The sequence below is a fragment of the Adiantum capillus-veneris genome, chromosome 23, assembly GCF_014529385.1.
Source record: "Adiantum capillus-veneris isolate H3 chromosome 23, ASM1452938v2, whole genome shotgun sequence".
NCBI lineage: Eukaryota > Viridiplantae > Streptophyta > Polypodiopsida > Polypodiales > Pteridaceae > Adiantum > Adiantum capillus-veneris.
In genome coordinates this window covers 42037555-42054409 of record NC_140953.1, presented here as the reverse complement: position 1 = coordinate 42054409, position 16855 = coordinate 42037555, and the positions used below count along the sequence as shown (strand labels likewise).

Genomic DNA, 16855 nt, shown 5'->3' with positions numbered 1-16855 from the left:
GCATGGGCGGACACTTTTAGCACCTGTCCGGCCGTTCATTTTCTGAGCCTGGCTAGGTGCACACATTTTCTAGCCATTTTTGGGCTTATATGTTTTTTGCACTAGTTACACATTTTGCCCTACCTCAACCTAACATTCCATAAATAGAATGGTTAGGGTCTTGTAGTCATTCATTGTGTATTGAAAGCATCATTTGCAGAGCACTTGTGTTTATAGTGTTCTCTCTCTCTCTCTCTCTCTCTCTCTCTCTCTCTCTCTCTCTCTCTCTCTCTCTCTCTCCACGTTTCCGGAGCACGTGGCTCTCACCCTCTCCGCTACTCACACTCACATGGCCATACTGTGGAGAATCTTCATCGATCTCATCTCTTGAGGCTAGCGCTAGCATTTCTGGCCCTTTCCATCACAGACAACAGCAGCCTAGTGTTTTTGCATAGCGAGCCTTGATCTACACTCCCAAGTGTTGGCGCTACCCCCCTAGCAAGAAATCACAACAGATCTTGCTTGCGTTTTTGGAGTCGTTTGCGTTTTTTGAAGACTGTCTGCGTTTTCTACACAAAGCTGCCCATACACACACCAGGAAGCGGTTTTTACCTGCCTCGAGTGTCTTCAACTGCCAGAAACTTGCAGATCTACACCTATCGTCAGGTATCCCCCAAAATCGGCGCTACTTTGGCATTGATAACTTGCTGTCTTTTCTATGTGTTCAGCCTCAACAGCTGAGAAGTGTGAGAACCCCCTCCTCTGACACTTTGCGACGCTCCCGTACTGATAAGTGGCGTACAAGATTGCTGAAATCTCTGTTACAGCAGCGTTTTCAGCACCCTTTGCAACGTTTATTGGGCGGGACTACTCTTTGAGCACGCAACATGTCAACTCAGACAGAAGGGACAACAAGAACAATCCCAGAAGGGGCCACGACGTCTTCTACGACTATGGACACTTCCACTTCTGCGACTACGTCGGCATCTGCAAACGCAACATCCAACAATTATGCCCTCACCCAATTTGCTGAGGAGAAGAAATTGGATTTACACAACTATTCTGTGTGGAAGACATGAGTCCGCACAATCATTGCCTACCATCGACTCTGGGAATGGTTGAATGATTTCACCCATTCGGCTACGAAGCCTACCCTTCCCACCACCACTCTGGACCAGATCGACAAGTGGGTGGATCAGGCCATAGAAGTCTTTACTTTTCTTATGATGAACCTCTCGGACCGCATCACGAAGGAAGTTTCCAAAGAGCAGCATGCACATCCATTGTGGAGACGGATCCTTGACCAGCTTGAGGAGACCTCGTTTTCCAGACAAATCACACTTGAGCGGGAGTTTGTACAACGTCCAGTTCAAGCATTTCAACTCACTCGATGGGTTGACCCGCCGCATGCGGCAACTTCGGGACGACCTTCTCTCTATTGGAGACGACACCACCTCGGCACGCATAGCTAGCCTCTTACTATTCAAGCTTCCCCACGCTTTGATCCCTACTTTCAGAGTTTGCTCACATCTGGACGTACCTCTTTTCCCACCTGGGACAAGATTCTCCATTCCCACAGACAGATCGAGGGGCACTCCGCATTCATAGCCAGAGGTGTTGTTGATGTAGAAGGAGCTTTGATAGCTCAAGGAGGCAACAAGAAAGGTAAAGGTAAGAAGAAGAAGAAGAAGAACAAGGACATTGAATGTTACCACTGCCACAAGAAAGGGCACAAAGAATCAGAATGCAAGAAGAAGCAAGAAGAGGCCAACAAGGAGAAACAGACAGCTTGGACTGCAGTTGTAGCCTCTCACAAGATGGTGGGGACCGCCCTTGTCGCGACGACGGACCCCGCTCTTGCTACATCGCAATCAGATACTTGGGTTGTTGACAGTGGAGCTACCACTCACATGATTCCCCAACAGTCTTGGTTTAGCTCTCTCAGAGAGACTCATGGGCAAACTGTCGCTTTGGGTGACAACCATGAGATTCCAGTGTCTGGCACAAGCCAGATTACCCTCTTCCATTCTATCTTAGACCGGAAGTTCAGTTCGTGGAGGCACTTTAAATTCCGGACATGGCCTTCAACCTCCTCTCTTTGTCGAGTTTGGACTCTCACGGAGTCGACATACACTTAGGGAGTGGCACAGTGACCATTTCTAATTCTACGACATGTATTGTTCTTGAACGCGGTGAGCGCGACGGATCTCTATACTGCCTCACTGCTCTTCTATCTCGAACCTGGAAGTCTTCTTCTCTATGGCATGCACAATTTGGACATCTATGCTACCAGCAACTTCAGCAAGCTGCTAGGACCCCACTGATACGCTCCTCATCAAGCGTATGCAAGGCTTGCCAGATGGGCAAGCAACACAGGGTTGCCTTTCCGAAACAGGCATCCACCAGAGCTTCGGCACCACTCGCACTTGTTCACATTGATCTATGTGGCCCGATAAGCACTCCTTCATTTTTTGGCTCACAGTTTTTTATTGTGCTTGTGGATGATTTCAGCAGGTACACCTGGGTTTCGTTCTTGAAGCTCAAGTCGGAAGCTTTCAATTTCATTCGAAATTGGAATATGATGGTCGAAAAGGAGGAGGACTTGCATGTCAACTGTATTTGCTTAGACAGAGGGGCTGAGTTCACCTCAAAGGACTTTGTACACTGGTGCAAGTCAGAGGACATCCAGCTGACTACTCCCTACACTCCTTTTCAGAACGGAGTTGTTGAGCAGAAGAATCGGACTATCATGGAGATGGCTCGTGCGATGCTAGCACATGCTTCTTTACCTCGAATTTACTGGTGTAACACGATGGTTTACATCCAGAACCGTTCTTCTACCCATGCTTTGAAAGACATGATTCCCTATTAGGCTTACTCCCGGCCCAAGCCCTCGGTCTCACACTTTCGAGTTTTTGGGTGTCCGGCCTTTGTCCATGTGCCAAAGGAGAAGCGACAGAAATTAGACTTCAAGTCGAAGAAGCTCACCTTCCTGGGCTATTCACGAGAATCTGATGGATACAGGCTCTATGATCCTGACGCCAAGACCACCACAGTTAGCCGTGATGTGACTTTCATGGAGCTTTTCAGCACACCTGCAGAGGGGACAGCATCCAAGCCTATACCTTTCCTACCTCCTCATCCATCTCCTACGCCTGATCCTAACCCTATCCCTGTCCCTGTACCCTCTACACCGCAGCCAGTTACTTCACCCGCTCATGCCATGTCAGATTCCGATTCTGATGTGGATGATAGTACTCCTGGAGTGGATGCGGTCCAAAGCTCAAAAAAAAAAAATCGAAAAACTTGGCAAACCTACATATGTGAAACAACAGAGGTAAATTGACAAAATTTGAAGGTTTTTACACCAAATTATAGTAATTTTTTCAAAATTTTGTAGCTTTTTTCACCTTCAAATATAAAATTTTGAGGTAATTTTCAAATTTTGTAGGTGGGATTACACTGAACCTAGGTTTTTTATGCAAGGAGAAGTTAGTACCTGGTTGGCTCTACTCTATGGTTTCTTCCTCGGAGTCACGAAGTTACCAGACTCCCCAAAACCTAGACAAACTCGACGTTTTGCACGCCTCAAGGAGAGGCAAGTTTATGACGAAACAGAGTTCGTGAACTTTGCACTCATGTCTCAGATTCACGCTTCACTAGTTGAGCATTCCTCGGTGGAGGAAGCACTCCAACATGATTGTTGGAAGCGTACCATGCAGACAGAGCTTGATGCTATCGAGCGGAATAAAACTTGGACTTTGGTTCCCAGGCCTAACAAGCGGACCTATCTGCCAGATGGATGTCAAAAGTGCTTTTCTGAATGGTAATTTGGATAAAGAAGTTTATGTGAAACAACCTCCTGGGTTTCGTATATCAGGCAAGGAGGATTGGGTCTATCAGTTGTGGAAAGAATAGGAAATCCAAATACTCGACGCTCTACTACACGAGTAGTTTTCACACTCGGCTTGAGACCCATTTTATGGAGCACTAAGTGACAACCCACCGTTGCGCTATCTTCCACACAGGCGGAGTACAGAGCAACTTGCTATGTTGCTATAAGGCCGTATGGCTACGGAGTGTAACAATGTTAGACTTTGTAAATAATTAATTTATTTACAAAGACTATCCAGACATCTTGCACAATTATGTTAACGCTCTACAGTTGAGGTCAACTGTTTAGAACCAAGAGGGATGTAACAATGTTAATTTATTTACGAGAAAATAATTATCTAATTAGTTGTGTGCACATGAGAATAGAACTAGCAACTCTAGGGCCTCGGGTGCGTCCAAACTTGGGCCAGTGCACCTCAGGGAGACACTAGCAGAAAACACCTTGAAGCCCTAGTGATTGGGAAATCGGGTCTTCAATAAGGGATAGATAGTAACCTCAGATTTCGGGCTCACAAAATTACGCGCGTCAGTGCGAGCACAGGAATGAGATGGGGTCCTTAGAACAGTAATCCTAAGGCCTGGATTATTTTTAAGGCCTTAGGATAAGTCAATTAAACTAATTTTTATTGTTTGTGCCGGACCAAATGCCAGGACAAGTGCGAACAGGTAATGCCGGAGCAATGCCGAGAGCACTAACGTTTTCATAAGTAGCATCCAAGTGTGCAGTTGTGAGTTAATTTGCACGTTTCATTAATAGCGTAGGAACTTTTAAATGTGAAAGTTGAATGGTTTTAAGTTATTAAGTAAGTGTGCCTCTTGGCACACTTACCAATGCAAAGTGACTCTCTCACTCTCTCTTACCCTCCTCCATCCTCTAGCACCCCCTCTTCTGGCTGGCTATATAGGAGCACCCCCTCCCTCTCTTCACAGGTTGGCAGTGCACCTACCCCCCCTATAGTAAGCGTGCTCTACGCACCAGAGCTCTCCAGTGAAGCTAGAGAATCAGTCCTTGTGATGTATGTGGAGTCCTGGAGCTCCCATCAACTAGAACAAGGTTTCTCTTGATCATAGATTGCTGTGGGGGAAAATTCATCGCAAAAAGTAGCAGGAAACTCTCTTTCTTTCACGCCTAGTTGCTGCCAATTCTCTGTTTTCAGTCCCTAATCACCTCTATTAGGGTAAATTACAGCAAAGTACTTATAGAATCTAGTTCTTCTCTACCTACACTACGCGTACACAAAGTTTGGTGCGATTCCATCGCGAGAAAGGACTCTATTGAAACGTGCTCCGATAACATTTCCAGATTATGTGCAGAAAATTACAGCAAGCATGTGTACGTACATTTTGCGTGTTTCTCCCTTGTTTTTATTGGAGAAATGATTATGCATAAAGGGACACAGTTAACAGGAGGTAGACTTTCATTTATGAGAGCTTCCGTGGAGTTTTTGGAAGATAGACTCTCGCTTACGAGAGCTTTCAAAAATCTCACGAGAGGGAAAATCCTCTCAATAGTCAGAGAGTAGTTTTCTCACTCTCTCAATTAGAAGCAGGAAAGAAAGAATAGAAGATGGGCTTTTGCCCCATTCCTGTGCTTGTAAAGATTCTACCTTAATAATTAAGATATTCTCTTTATGGGGGGGACCAACCCATCTTCTGGTCCCCAATGAAGTAAGCTCTCTCTCTCTCTCTCTCTCTCTCTCTCTCTCTCTCTCTCTCTCTCTCACACACACACACACAAATTCTCTCGAGTATTTGAAGTGCAATGAAAAAGTCAGTTTACGCTTCCGTATTTTTGTGACAGTGGTCTCAGAGCAAGGTCATCTCTCTCTTTCCTAAGGGATTGACGACTCTTGGCAGACTGCAGAAATGGAAGGACGTGAGAGAGAGTTCACTATCCTTCAACAACAGGTGACAGAGTTGCAAAAAACTCTCCCCCATCCAGAAGTCTAGAAGATTTTCCATACCCTTGAGAAAGGGAAGAAGAAAGTGCCGATGGGGTCGAGAGAATCCCGCAAAACCCAAAGACGCAAGACCAAAGGAAAATCCTTTAATTGGAACCTCCCGCATGCACGAGAGACAGAAGAAACCTTCAGAACGTCATGTGCGGTTTAATCCAAAGGTTCAAGAGCAGGATCCTCCTGATTCTCCTCGGTTTTCTTTAATGGCGCTCTAGAGGACATGTTCCACAAGGAGTCTAAGCATAGAAAGAAGGAGCATCATAAGAAGAAGCACCACCAGTAGAAAACATTCAAGTCAGGTGACAAAGATGTAAAATTTGACACCTACAATGGACGACGGGATAATGACAAAGCTTTGGCTTTCATCCACCAATTTGAAGTTGCATTTGCAGAAGGGAACTTTAAGGAAAGGTCCAAGCTTCGCCATGTAGTATGTACCTAAAAGGCACAACTAGCAGTTAGTGGCTGACCCTGATCCTAGAAAAAACGCAAACCCCAAGATTGGACTGCTTTCTAGGAGTTCTATGCACAATTCCTTCCTCCATACTATAAGGAAGAAGTAAAGAAAGAATGGGATCGACTCTCACAGTCAGAGAACGAAACTGTTCCATGCTATGTGGATAGGTTTTGGGATGTTCTCCTGAAAGTCACCCCATTCAAGAAGATTGAAGATTCAAAGAAGATGCACAAGTTTGAAGCAGGATTGCATCAAGCCTTGCAGAAGGCTATGAAGCTTTACCCTCAAGGTAACTTGCAGATAGATCGCATAGCTGATGGTATACATGACAAGGGTACTCCTAGGAAGATGGAGCAAAGCACCTATCATGCCAAGCAGAAGGGTCTCCATGAACAACTTACTTCTACTTCTTCTTCTCAAAAAAAGAAAAGAACCGCCTCCAATGTAGAAGCAAAGACAAATCAACCCAAGAAAGGGAAATACCTCTCCCCTACTCAATTGAGAACCTACATCACCGAAGGGAGATGCTTCAAGTGTCGCCAAATTGGACATATGAAGGGTGATTGCCCTACCAAGAACCTACATCAGCGAAGGAAGATGCTTCAAGTGTGGACAAATTGGACATATGAAGGGTGATTACCCCCAACCACCTTCCTCCAATGCAGTCCCAGATGTACAAGGAAATACAACCAAGGATGGCAGAGCAAGATCTCTTCTCAAAGCATGGGGTAGCATCAACAATCAGCCGGCCCTTATCCTGTTTGACCCAGGCAGTACGGATAACTTCACCTCTACGAAGTTAGCCAAAGATCTCAATTTACAACCCAACCATTTTGAAAGTTTTATTCAAGCAACATCTACTTTCAAAGAGCAAAATTCCACTTCTACTCCAATCATAGGGAGGCTGAATTTAAAGGTCGATAACTACAAAGATCAAGAGTCTTTCTTACTACCTTCACTTGAAGGGTGTGATGTCATCTTGGGAATGCCTTGGCACTACAAGATGCATCCTATTCCTGACTATGTTCAAAAAACTTTATCCTTTGATCATAAAAGAAAGCAATATATTGTACTTGCGGATACAAGTGATTGGCGTATTCCCATCGCCAATCACATTGCAATCAAGAAAGCAATGAAAAAGTGTGTTTCAGCGTACTTAATTTTTGCAAGAGAGAGAGATGTGTCTGCTTCACAACTTTCTTCCTCTTTAGAGAAAAATAGAATTAAGTTACTAGAAAGTTTTGAAGATTGTTTTGCAGATGAACTTCCAAATGAACTCCCACCTTCTCGACCTGAGGATCATACAATCGATTTGATCCCAGGGAGTTCTCCTCCAAATCAGCCCCCTTATCGAATTAGTCTAATGCAGCAAGAGGAAATCCTCAGCACGTCAATGACCTTTTGGAGAAGGGTCTAATAAGGCTTAGCACTTCTCCATATTGTTCACATGTCTTGTTAGTACAGAAAAAGGATGGCACATTCCGTATGAGCATAGATTATAAATCTTTGAACAAGATCACAATCAAGAATCGATTCCCAATCCCTCGGATTGATGACATTCTTGATAAGCTACAAGAAGCAAGTGTCTTTAGTCGAATAGACTTGAAGAGCAGAACGACCTTCGGGTTGTATGAATTCTTAGTGATGCCTTTTGGACTCACTAATGCACCGGCCACATTCAACAGAATGATGGATAGAATCTTCCATTCATATAGAAGATTTATAGGAGTTTTCTTCGATGACATCCTAATTTTCTTAGAGACGGAAGAAAAACACTACAAGCATCTCGCATTAGTGTTTGAACAATTACGAAACCACAAATTATTTGTCAATGTTAAGACGAGTGAGTTCCTTCTAAAAGAAATTCACAACTAGGGCCATATCGTATCCCACAACCAGGTGAGAATGGACCCTGATAAGATTCAAGCAATTGTAGAATGGCTTGCACCAACTGTAGTACATGACGTCGAAGTTTTCTCGGCCTTTGTTCCTATTATCGGCAATTCATTCGAGCCTTTGCCACCACAATTGGTCCTCTCCATGATTTGACTAAGAAGCGAATTCCATTCCATTGGCTTAAGTATCTACTCAGTCACGAACCTGTTCTAAACATCCCTGATCTTCGCAAACCTCTCGAGGTGTACTGCGATGCATCTGGAGATTGTGTAGCAGCAGTTTTGAAACAAGAGGGTCACGCCATCGCCTACGAAAGTCGGCACCTTAGAGATGCAGAGTTGCATGCTTCCATTTATGAGAAAGAGCTAATGACAGTAATTCATGCTCTTTCCATTTGGGAACATTATCTCTTAGGAGCTGATTCTTTAATCAAGACAGATCATCGGACTCTTTGCTACTTTTTCACACAGAAAGTTATCAGAAAAGCAGATGAGATGGGCAAACTTTCTTTCAATGTTCCATCTTCAGATTTTACACACTTCTAGAATAAAGAATGCGGCTGTAGATGCTCTCTCCAGGCGTCCAAAGATCAATGCAATGACAACCAAGGTTACATCCGTACGTACGTACGGATCATATCCGTACCGTACAACCGTACCGTACCGTATCCTACGTACGGATAGGTACTGTATCCGTGTTTTTTTTTTTTACATTAAGCCCTATTTCAGGTGCTGGGGTCTTTTATTGCAAAACGCCTTCTGCTGCTGATTATTGAGCGCTTCTGGTTAGAACCTACAGATATTGTGCAAGGTGCAATTGACCAATGAGTGCTCCTCTCTTGCAGGTGATCAGTAAGATGCCTCGCAAACCCAACTCAATGTGGGACATGCACACCCACGTGGTCAGAATAGTTACTACACCGGGTCAGCAAGGGTCCGGTACTCGTCAGTGGCAGTGCAAATACTGTGGGGAAAGCAAGACGAGTACTATTACTCGTGTTCTCAAGCATCTTACAGGGATAGGTACTACAAATCACTGCGATCAATGTGAGAAGATTCCACCTCTAATCAAGGAAAACCTAATTCCAGAGCATTTCTCCTCAGAATCAAGTGCACCTTCGAGGGGGTCTTCGATTTCACAGGATGCCTTGCAGGATGCATTACTTGGGGACCTTGGTGACAATCCAAGAGATGGAGAAATGGGTTCTCGCTCTCAAACTAGTGTGCCCTCCAGTGTCGGCACTAGTAGGAAAAGAGCTCGTGTAGCAAGGCATGATGAGGAGGACATTGGGGATGAATGGTCTACAGCTCCCACCAATGCACCAAGGCAGACCACGTTGCCTTCACGAGTAAACTCTCACTCTTGGGTGAAAGAGAGAGAAAAGATAACAGAGATGGAGATTGCTCGCACTCTTGTAGAGTGCAATATTGCATTCAATAATTTCAATGTGCTTCGAACAGATCAATGGAAGAGGATGGTCAGAGCCATTTCTCAGGCTGGCCCCACAGAGTCGTGGACTGGCTTGGATTACAACAAGATGCGTACGAGTATGCTAGATGAGCAGAAAGCGGTCATTGACAGAGCAGTCACTCTAGTAAAAGCTGGGAGACTTTTGGGTGTTCTATCATTTTTGATGGATGGAGTGATTTACGTAGACGCCACATCATCAACCTTCTAGTCTCATCTTGCCTTGGTACGTACTTTCTGAGAGCCGTGGATGCCGGACAGGCAGGTGAGAAGATCACTACAGAGTTCATCTACAAACATATTCGTCAAGCCATTCTTGAGGTGGGAAAGGAGAATGTGGTGCAGGTAAATTCAATCTCCCCATCTTGCTACTAGCATCTCTTCTCCTTGTGTTTTTTGTTCTATCTCTGCTATTTCAATGTATATTGTTTGGCTACTTGCAGGTTGTTACCGATAACGCTAGCAATTGCAAGGCCATGGGTGATATGGTAGAGAGGGATTTCCCTCGCATTGTGTGGACTCCATGTGCCGCCCATTGCCTAGACTTACTCATGGAGGACATAGGAAAATTGCCGTGGGTTCAGCCTATTGTGTCTAAGGCAACGAGGATTACCACTTTTTCCGCGAGAAGCACCAAGCTCTAGCGATCTTCAGGAGCCACGGCACATTGGATATGGTGCGGCCCTCGAAGACCAGGTTTGCATACATGTACCTTGTTCTTTAGATATTGTACAGGTTGAGGGACCCACTTTTGCAGAATGTTGTGGATCCAAAGTGGCGCATTAGGACAGGAGCCTACCAAGGCCATTCAAAGGAAGATTCTAGATGAAGCCTTCTGGACAAAGGTGCATAGCTTTGTCGTGGCTCTTCAACCACTCTTTGTTCTCTTGAGCGTGACAGATAAGGAGGGATCTACCCTTAATCTAGTATTTCACCTTTCCATGCAGATGAGAGGACACGTTGAGACGTGCAGGACACTACCTCTAGAGTGGTAAGAATCATTAGGTTGCTTACCTTGCTTTTTTTTAAATAGAATGATAGGAAATCTGCCAATCTCAGATTCAATGACTGTTCTCTTTTTGAACTTGCAGACGGAACGACATTCTGGCTATTGTAGATAGTCGATGGCAGTATATGAGTCATCCCATTCATGGGATGGCGGCTATACTCCATCCCTTCTACAAGAAGCCTGAGCTTTTTGGAACCATGGCCTTGTTGACCCTTCGTTCGGAGTACCTCAATCTCATGTTCAGCGAGGATGAGCAGCTGATCATAGATGGTGAGATGTCAAGCTTCATGAAAAACTTGGATCCTACTTTCATGAGGAGTGTTGCGGTGAGACCGGAGGTTACCAAGCTTCCCCTCAATTGGTGGCAGAACTATGGAAGTTCAGGTCTTCCACAAATTTGCAAGCTAGCTCTACGTATTCTCTCTCAGGTACTCAAGTTGTAACATGTTTGTGAGTTGTGCCTAAAATGTTGCCCTTGTGCACTTTTGTCCTCTAAAAATTTGCACCTCGTGTACATTGCCATCAGGATTGTTCAGCTGGCGCTTGTGAGCGCAATTGGAGTGCATATTCCTTGGTGCACACGAAGATCAGGAACAAATTGAGCAAGACCCAGCTAGAGAACTGTCGAGCGAACATGAGGCTAGTGCGCTCTTTCCATGCTTTGGGAAATCCCAAGCAGGTTTGAACTTTGTTTTATGCTTCAGTCCACTAAAGGCTCGTAGATAGACTAGGTTGAATTACTTGAAGTATCTTTAAATCTTTATGGATTTTTATCAATGTTGGTGCAAGTGGATCCTACGGAGGTGAAGATGGTTCCAGACCCTACAGCAGAGGAGATAGATACTCGTATCAGAGACGAGCATGAGAGATACTACGAGAACTTCACAGAGAGTTGGAGAGTGTGGATAGGCGAGTCACCAGGTCATGCGCTCGGGCCTTGAGCATCCCTCTCCAACAGGAGGATACAAATCCTGACATCGCACAACGAGAGAGCATTCGGATTGGGAAGCTTCCAGTACGCAGACCTCACGTTCGAGCAAACCCGGCTATTCGTCTCCTCCAGACTTCAGAGCACGATGATCCACATGAGGATGATGCAGACACACCAAGGAACCCAGGGTTTACAGGGCCAGAGTATGATGATGAGGGCGATATCCTCACAGAGGCAGAGATGTCCTCATCATCATCTTCATCGTCCTCTGATGATGATGATGGCTTTTGAGTGCAGTGCTGAGTGTGCGGTTTTTAGTGCTTACTAGTTATTGGAGTCAGGACTTCAGACTTCAGTCTTTGATTTATCATTTTCATAATTCACTATGTATTTATTTTGATACTCTTAGTTTTATGTGACCATAGCAGCAAACATCTTATGCTATTTGTTTGTAGACATTGATCAATGGTTAGCTAATCTCAGCTTTGCGTATTCATTGTTCGGTTAGAGTCGTGGCGTCCAATTTTTGGCATTTGTAACGGTGTACTGTTGATTTGCTAGTCTTTATTTGTAGTCTTGGTGAATGCATACGTAAATGTATGAAGTTCCCCCTATTTTAGGCTTTGTGAAAAAAAGGACGAATTTTTACGTACCTAAAAACTCAATCCATTCTGTACTACGTACCTTACGTATCGAATTTGTACCGAACACTACGTACCTAACTACCTTGATGACAACTATTTATCATGAGGAATTAGAATCTCTCAGTGGGGATGATACACTATATGATCAACAAGCGATATGCATACCTCAGCCCTTAAGACAGTAGGTGATGGATGAAGCACATAATTCTCCCACCACTAGTGCTCTCGAAAGATATTTCTTTTGGCCAACACTGAGGGCGGACATTGAAAAATATGTACGCGAGTGTTTAGTATGCCAAAAAGTGAAATATGATCGACGTAAAGTTTACGGCAAGCTTTAGCCACTGCGTGTGCCCGACAGCCCATGGGAAAGTATTGCCATATGGATTTTATTACAGATCTTCCTAGATCCAAGAATGAAAATGATGCAATCTGGAATATAGTCGATAGATTCAGTAAGCAAGCACATTTCCTTCCACTTAAGAAGACGATCAAAGCTGATCACATGGCTAGAATATTTCTAGCTCATATTTTTAAACATCATGGATTGCCAAAGACTATTGTCAACGATAGAGAAACCTCGCACATCTATTTTGGCAAGCATTGTTCAAGAATTTGGAAACTAAGCTTGATTTTTCATCAACTTATCATCCTCAAACAGATGGTCAAAGCGAAATTGCTAATGCCACTATTTTAGACCTTCTCAAGTGCTATGTTTCGGAAAGACAAACCATGGGAACGGTACTTACCCTTAGTTGAGTTTGCGTATAATAATACCATACATTCCTCAACTAGTAAAGCTCCCTTCGAAACTATTTATGGAAAGCTGTTATGAGCGCGTATAGAGCTAATAGAGAGCAAGAGGAGGCGCTCACAATGTACAAGAACTTGGACTTGATGATAAGCTTAATAATGATTATAAGACTTAATACTTTATGAAGAGAGCTAGATACAAGACTTGGATTACATGACTCGAGTACAAGACAAGGCTTGATTGCAAGGACAAGACTTGAACATAAGAACTAGAAGAGGGATTTCCTCATTAGAGCCTCACAACTGGTGTTGGCGAGACTGAGGGGCTTGTGGCCCAAGACCCCTATTTATACTAGTGCTTGAGGAGGTTACTTGAGGAGGTTAGAACTTTCTAGGTTCTTCTTGAGGAGGTTAGAATCTTCTAGAACCTTCTTGATTCTTCTTCAACTTTCTAGAGCTTTCCAGAAACTTCTAGATTCTTCCGGAATCTTCTCTCAACTTCTAGAAACTTCTTGATCCTTCTAGTTCTTCTAGAACCTTCTAAATCCTTCTGCAACTTTCTAGAGCTTTCCAGAAACTTCTAGGTTCTTCCATAATCTTCTCCAAGCTTCTAGAAACTTCTAGAATCTCCTTTATACTTTTGGAACCTTCTAGAATCTTCTAGATCCTTCTAGAGTCTTCTAGTAATGATGTAGGCGATGATGCAGGCAGTGACTGACTCTCAAGCATCCATGACATTACCCCCTCCTCTAGCGACGAGTTCCACGAGGAGCTGTGGTGTTCCTTGACTGGGGCTTCCATGGATGCTGTTGATCGACCTCTTGGACTTTGAGAGATGCATGCTAAAGATTGTGTGCTGGTTCCAGGTTCGTTCACTGACATCATAGCCTTTCCAATGCACCAAGTTCTGTAACTTGCCACGCGAAACTCGAAAATCTAGGACTTTCTCGACCTCATATTCGTCATGTCCTTGAATCTCAACCGAAGGAGGTGGTTGTAGGGCTCTTCCAGGGATCTTAGTTGTGTGACAAGGTTCTAGGACTGAGACATGAAAGAGCGGATGGATTTTCATGGATGAGGGCAATCGGAGTCGATAAGTGACCGGATTGACTTGACGGATAATTTTAAACGGGCCAAGCCTTCGGTAATCAAGCTTTTGACAAGGACGAGATGAACGCAAATCATGTCGGAGGAGCCACACTTTATCCCCTCCTTTGTATTTTGGATGTTGCATGTGATGGAGATCTGCACTTTCCTTATACTTGGATTGAGCTTCTTTGATATGAATTGTAAGTTCTTTGTGAATTGCAGATAATTGTTGTGTAAGATGAATAGCAGCTGGATTCTTGACTTGATAGTGTCTGTGGATATCTTGTTTGGGATGTTGACCATAATTAGCAAAGAATGGAGTGTGACGGGTGGAGGCATGAAAACTATTATTATAGGAGAATTCTGCTAGCGGTAGAAGCTCGACCCAATTATCCTGGTGATAATTGATAGTACAGCGGAGATACTGTTCCAAAGCTTGGTTTACTCTCTCTGTTTGTCCATCACTTTGTGGGTGATTTGCTGAGGAGAGGTTGATTTGTACTCCGAGTAGCTTGAATAAGCTTTTCCAAAAGCTAGAGATTAATTGTGGGCCTCGATCAGAAACTATGTCATCCGGTAATCCGTGATAACGATAGATATGCTGTAGAAAGAGTTTGGCCATACCTTCGCTGGTGATGGTTTTAGTGGTTCGAATGAAGTGTGCCATTTTTGTAAACCGATCCACGACCACTAAAATGGAGTCAAATCCTTGTGACAAGGTAGCTCTACAATGAAATCCATGGAGATGGATGACCACGGTTTGGTTGGAATGGGAAAGGGATGGAGTAACCCATGAGGACGATGATGAGGGGCCTTTGATCTATTGCAAGTGTCACAAGTGCCTACATACTCCTTGACAAGCTTCCACATTTGAGGCCACCAAAAGTCACGGGAGAGAAGCTCAATTGTCTTATTAACCCCAAAATGCCCTGCTCATGGAAGATCATGCCGTTGCTGAAGTACCTCCAAGCGTGTTGGTCCTGGCGGAATATAGAGAAGACCCTTATAGTAAATTAGTCCATCAATTTCTTGAAAGTCCTCATTAACCTCTTGTCCTTGTAGTTGTTGTCTAATATTCTGAGCAAGTGGGTCTTTGGCAATTTGCGTCTTCACCTTAGAAAGAAAAGTAGAATCTTCAGGAGCTTGGCTCATGGTGGCGTTTAGCTTAAGCTGCTCAGGTTACAAAATCACTGACTCTTGTTGATCAAATGCTGCGTCGCCTTCTCTAGATGCAAGGTAGGATCTTCTTGATAAGGCATCTGGCTTAGCTTGTTGACGGCCAGGTCTATAAGAGATAAGAAAATCAAACCTTGATAGGATACCACTCCACCTAGCTTGGCGAAGATTCAAGACGCGGGATGTCAAACCTTGTGATCTGTATAGACAGTGATCTTATGAGGAGCTCCTTCAAGTAGGTGACGCCGAGTGTCGAAGGAGTCAATGATTGCTAAGAGCTCTTTGTCATGGATTTCATAATTGATTTCTGCAGCTGAGAACTTGCGGGAATGAAAAGCCACTGGATGTACTCGACCATCCTCTCCTACTTGGAATAAAATAGCGCAAAGGGAAAAATCGGAAGCGTCTATTTCTAGGATGAAAGGCTTTGTAGGATCTGCGTGAATTAGAATGGGTGCGGTCGTGACGGCTTGCTTGAGAGTTTGAAACGCTTTCGCGGCCTCTGAGTCCCAGACAAACTTATTATGGCATGTCAACCTTGTGAGTGTTGTAACCACCTTGGAGTATCCCTGTATAAAGATACGATATCCGAAGAAACATTGAACATCTCTTATCGAGGTGGGTGTCTCCCAATCAAGGATGGTTTGAACCTTCTTTGGATCCATGGAGATTCCCTTTTCAGAAATTACATAACCAAGAAATTCCACCTTAGATTGATGAAAAGAGCACTTCTCCAACTTTGCATATAACCCTGATGCACGAAGCTTTTCAAGTACTAATCGTACATGGTGCTCATGTTCTTCTTGATCCTTGGAAAATATCAAAATATCATCCAAATATGTTACCACAAAATAATCCAAATACTCCCGAAAGATATCGTTCATTAAATGTTGAAAAACAGCTGGGGCATTTGTGAGACCAAATGGCATGACGGTGTATTCAAAGTGGCCATACCTTGTCCGAAAGGATGTCTTCTACTCATCACCTTCTTTGATTCTGACTAGGTTATAAGCACCACGAAGATCTATTTTTGTAAATATTCTTGCCTTGCCAAGGCGCTCAAGATGCTCTGGGATCAAGGGAAGGGGATAGCGATTCTTGACGGTGATCTTGTTTAGGCCCATTAATGCGTCGCCTTTGCTTCTCGTGGGCTGAGAGAGGTTGAAACCGTGCTAAATCAATTTGCATGGGCTCAATGCTTGATTCATGGCCCTGTTGAGGTGTGTACCCATTATGTGTCACTTCTATTTGGGGTCGCAATGGTGCCCCAAGACGCCTCTCTTGTCTCCTCAAATAGTCGATTATCACATTCTATTGCTTGAGCGATGAACTCGCTTAGTGTGTGAACCTTTGGCATAGTCAATAAAAGATCTTTTACGTCATCCTTTAATCCCCATCGAAATTGGCTAATGAAATATTCCTCATGCCAAGTCAGATCACAAGTGAGCTGTTGAAACTCGGATGCATAGACGGATGCAGGTCTTGATCCTTGGCGGAGATTTCTAAGTTTGGTTTCAACAACCCTTGCTCTATCAGTATCCCCAAAAGTTGCAGAGAACTCCCGCACAAAAGCTTCAAAGTCATGAAGAAGAGGAGATTCTT

At 44.0% G+C, this 16855-nt stretch overlaps 1 protein-coding gene across 1 annotated transcript in view; it reads right to left on the bottom strand.

Annotated features, from left to right (window-relative positions):
• RPL15 (ribosomal protein L15) overlaps nt 1-16855 on the bottom strand; it is a 33722-nt gene that overhangs the window by 1477 nt on the left and 15390 nt on the right. The gene's annotated exons all lie outside the window — the stretch shown is intronic.